The sequence below is a fragment of the Babylonia areolata genome, chromosome 13 (genome assembly GCF_041734735.1).
Source record: "Babylonia areolata isolate BAREFJ2019XMU chromosome 13, ASM4173473v1, whole genome shotgun sequence".
Taxonomy (NCBI): Eukaryota; Metazoa; Mollusca; class Gastropoda; order Neogastropoda; family Buccinidae; genus Babylonia; species Babylonia areolata.
In genome coordinates this window covers 40,061,298-40,066,297 of record NC_134888.1, presented here as the reverse complement: position 1 = coordinate 40,066,297, position 5,000 = coordinate 40,061,298, and the positions used below count along the sequence as shown (strand labels likewise).

General features: G+C 42.3%; 1 protein-coding gene across 1 annotated transcript in view; it reads right to left on the bottom strand.

Annotated features, from left to right (window-relative positions):
• Positions 1-5,000, bottom strand: part of LOC143289276 (semaphorin-5A-like) — a 200,424-nt gene that overhangs the window by 97,934 nt on the left and 97,490 nt on the right. Inside the window, exon 4 of the mRNA XM_076598278.1 lies at positions 622-651. The gene's annotated coding sequence lies outside the window, so the exon portion shown is untranslated. The remainder of the gene's footprint in view (positions 1-621; positions 652-5,000) is intronic.

The window sequence follows — 5,000 nt, the reverse complement described above, 5'->3', positions numbered from 1 at the left end:
ACAGAGAGACAGATACAGAGAGAGAGAGGCAGGAGAAAGAGAGAGGTAGGTGAAAGAGAGACAGAGACAAAGAGACAGATACAGAGAGAGAGAAAGGCCGCGGGTCTACAAGAAGTGACGAGTCAGGCATGTATACAAATATTATAATAAAGATACAAAGCGACAGACAAGACAGAGATGTGCACTGACAGATGGAGAGAGAGAGAGAGAAAGAGAGAGGGGGTGGGAGGAGAGAGAGAGATACAGAGAGAGACAGACAGATACACAGAGAGAGACAGATACAGAGAGACAGACACACAGACACACAGAGACAGAGAAAGAAAGAGACAAACAGACAGACAGACAGACAGAGAGGTAGGAGGAAAGCAAGAGAAAGAGACAGATACTGAAACAGAGAAAGATCGTGGGTCTTTATGAAGTTATGAGTCAGAAATACAAATATCATACTGATACAAAGCAACAGACAAACATGAGCACAGACAGGTGGAAAGAGAGAGAGAGAGATAAAGACAGAGACAGAGACAGAATACATACTGACAGAAACACAGAGAGAAAGAGAGAGAGAGAAAGACACAGACAGACAGACAGACAGACAGATTTCAACACACGTGTTGTACATACCGACTTGTGCTTGAACACTGACTCTGGTTTCTGCAACAAAAACACAAATCAGTCCATTGTTGTATTGTATTATTATTCTTTATTGTCACAACAGATTTCTCTGTGTGAAAATCGGGCTGCTCTCCCCAGGGACAGCGCGTCGCTACACTACAGCGCAACCCTCTTTTTGTATTTTTTCCTGCGTGCAGTTTTGTTTTTCCTATCGAAGTGGATTTGTCCACATAATTTTTCCAGGAACAACCCTTTTGTTGCCGTGGGTTCTTTTACGTGCACTATGTGCATGCTGCAAACGGGACCTCGGTTTATCGACTCTTCCGAATGACTAGCATCCAGACCACCACTCAAGGTCAAGTGGAGGAGGAGAAAATGGCGGCTGAGCCGTGATCGAACCAGTGCGCTGAGATTCTCTAACTTCTACGCGGACGTGTTACCTCTTGGCCATCACTCCACTCCATAATGTTTCAGTGAACTCTCTCTCTCTCTCTCTCTCTGTCTGTCTCTGTCTCTCTCTCTCTCTACTTTTCTCTCCCTATCCTTCCAACTCTCCCCTTCTCTCTTTCTTCCCCACCCTTCTCTCTCTCCCCTCCTTCCTCTCACCCTCTCTCTCTCTCTCTCTCTCTCTCTCTCTCTCTGCCTCTCTCTCTCTCTCTCTCTCTCTCTGCCTCTCTCCCGGTCAGAGAGAGAAGAAGAAACAACCACCCCCCACTTGGGTCACAAAACATATCATGGCTGACACACCCCTGATGCCAATGTTCCCCCTGTCAGCGAAATTGGAAACCAGAGCAGAAAGAAAGTAGGAGGAAAGAAAGAAAGAAAGGGAAAAGAGAAAAAAGAACAAAGAAGAAGAAAAAGAAAGAAACAGGAAAGGTAGGAAAAGAAGATAAGAGAGGGGGGTGGGGGCAGAAAGGAATCGAAAGTTGTGTCTTTTTTTACAGAAGGAAAGAAAGGAAAAGAAAGAAAAGAATGTAAATACGGAGAAAGAAAGGAGAGGGGAAAGGAATATTTCTTCGTTCGTTGGCTGCAGCTCCCACGTTCAGCTCATTGGTATGTACACCAGTGGGCTTTTACGTGTATGACCAGGTTAACCCCGCCATGTAGGCAGCCATACTCCGTTTTCGGGGGGTTCCATGCTGGGTATGTTCTTGTTTCCATAACCCACCGAATCCTGACATGGATAACAGGATCTTTAACGTGCGTATTTGATCTTCTGCTTGCATATATATAGAGAGAGATAGATAGATAGATAGATAGATAGATATAGATATAGACACACACACACACGAAGGGGATTAAGGCACTAGCAGGTCTGCACATATGTTGACCTGGGAGATCGGAGAAATCTCCACCCTTTACCCACCTGGTGCCGTTACTGAGATTCGAACCCGGGACCCCCAGAATGAAAGTCCAACGCTTTAACCACTCGGCCATTGCGCCCGTCGGAAAGGAATAGAAAAGTGAAAGAAAAAAACAGAAAACAAAAGAGGGAAAGGATGAATGAAAAGAGAAAAGAAAAAGAGAAAGAAGAACAAGAGAGAAAGAAGATCAGAAAGGAAGGAGAGGGTTCAGAGGAAGAAGAACGAAAGACAGGAAAGAAAAAAGAACAACTACGACAACCCCCAGTGTTCATTCATCAATCTGGTTTCCAAACCACAATTCATACACACAATTCGGCACACACACACACACACACACACACACACACACACACACACACACACACACACACACACAAAATACCCTCCTCCAACCAACTACGATCACACACTGTCAGCTCATATACTGGGAGACAACTTTGTAGGAATGTTTGGACATTTTGTTAATCGCTGCTGCAAAAAAAAACCTCATCGCACGGAGAATTGATTCAATTTCTTGTTCTATTTTGTTTTACTTATTTATTGTTAAGTGATTTTTGTGAGTGTGTCTTAAAGACATTGTTAGGATTAACTGACAATTAATTTGATTCTGATTGTGATTCTGATTCACACACGCGGGCGCACGCATATATGCATGCACATGTATACCATACGTATTTTGATAATTCACCACTAGTAGTTGTGTCTATAAAACCAGACGACTTTCTTAATAACAAATGTCATTCTGATTCAGATTCTGAATGACACGAGCATGCATATATATATATATATATATATATGTTCTCTCTCTCTCTCTCTCTCTTCTCCTCCTCCTCCTCCTCTTCTTCTTCTTCTCAGTGTTCAGTGTTCTCTCTCTCTGTCTCTCTCTCTCTCTCCCACTCTCTCTCTCTCCCCCACTCTCTCTCTCTCTCTCCCCCTCCCTCCCTCTCAGAAAAGAGCACCACGGTCCCTCCTCCTCCTCCTCTTCTTCTTCTTCTCAGTGTTCAGTGTTCTCTCACTCTTTCTCTCCCCCACCCTCTTTCTCAATGTTTAGTGTTTCTCTCTCTCTCTCTCTCTCTCTCTCTCTCTCTCTCTCTCTCTCTCTCTCTCCTTCCTCCTTCTCCTCCTCTTCTTCTTCTTCTTCTTCTCAGCGTTCAGTGTTCTCTCTCTCTCTCTCTCTCTCTCACCCTCTTTCTCAGTGTTTCTCTCTCTCTCTCTCTTCCTCCTCCTCTTTTTCTCAGCGTTCAGTGTTCTCTCTCTGTCTCTCTCCCCCACCCTCTCTCTCTCTCTCTCTCTCTCTCTCTCTCTCTCTCTCTCTATCCTCCCACCATCTGATGACCTGTCTTCTCGATCAATGATTTTCCATCGGCTCACTACCAGTTAACGGTAGTCAGTATTTTTTCAATGACGTCGTGAGTGGGCGAATAGAGAAACGTTCCAGAGTAGCGAGGAGTTTGGTTTTCTCCGAGTCACGTTGTATGAAGCGCAGTACCAGCTCCGAGTGATTTCGACACGGTGTCCAGACCTGGTTACTGCAGTACACAGGCAACGGAACGAGGCGGAAATCGACTGCAGAGAAATGTACTGCTTGAAAACAAAACTTCACCTAACTGGATGCCATTTAAGATTCGTTTTCGGTTGTTGTTGTTGGGTTGTTTTTTTTCTCTGTCGGTGTGTGTGTATGTGTGTTTGGGGGAGGGGGGTGTCTTGTTGTTGCTGTTTGTTGTTGTTTGGGTTTTTTTACTAATGTGACCGTCCATATGACTGACTGACTGACTGACTGAGTTCTTCTTCTACTTCTTTGTCTTCGTCTTTTTCTTCTTTTTCGTCTTCATCTTCTTCTTTTTCGTCATCACAATCTTTATCTTCATCTTCTTCTTTTTCGTCATCACAATCTTTATCTTCATCTTCTTTTTCGTCATCACAATCTTTATCTTCATCTTCTTCTTTTTCGTCATCACAATCTTTATCTTCATCTTCTTCTTTCTCGTCATCACAATCTTTATCTTCATCTTCTTTTTCGTCATCACAATCTTTATCTTCATCTTCTTCTTTTTCGACATCACAATCTTTATCTTCATCTTCTTCTTTTTCGTCATCACAATCTTTATCTTCATCTTCTTCTTTTTCGTCATCACAATCTTTATCTTCATCTTCTTTTTCGTCATCACAATCTTTATCTTCATCTTCTTCTTTTTCGTCATCACAATCTTTATCTTCATCTTCTTCTTTTTCGTCATCACAATCTTTATCTTCATCTTCTTCTTTTTCGTCATCACAATCTTTATCTTCATCTTCTTTTTCGTCATCACAATCTTTATCTTCATCTTCTTCTTTTTCGTCATCACAATCTTTATCTTCATCTTCTTTTTCGTCATCACAATCTTTATCTTCATCTTCTTTTTCGTCATCACAATCTTTATCTTCATCTTCTTCTTTTTCGTCATCACAATCTTTATCTTCATCTTCTTCTTTTTCATCATCACAATCTTTATCTTCATCTTCTTCTTTTTCATCATCACAATCTTTATCTTCATCTTCTTTTTCGTCATCACAATCTTTATCTTCATCTTCTTCTTTTTCATCATCACAATCTTTATCTTCATCTTCTTCTTTGTGTTCCTTTTCTTATTCTCCACACTTTTCTAACTGTATTTCTTTCTATCTTCCAATGGCATATCCCTTTCCATTTATCGGATTTTCTCACTTCTTCCTGCTCCCACGTTTGTGTGTGTGTGTGTGTGTGTGTGTAGGGGGGCGGGGTCTCTCTGTCTGTCTGTGCGTCTTCGTTCGTTTATTTATTTATAGTCTGTTCATCATGATGATGATATATCTGTGTGTCTCTGTGTGTGCATGTATGTAGGCTTGCACGCGCATAAAATTATGCGAGTATCTGGTCATCATGTGTCCGAACACGCGAACTTCACTTCTCAACCAGAGATTATTACGTTACTTCCGCTGGCCTGTGTGCTGGAGAAGTGAAGACGTTACACCGGCAGCAACCCAGTCACACAAAAGACGTGTCCC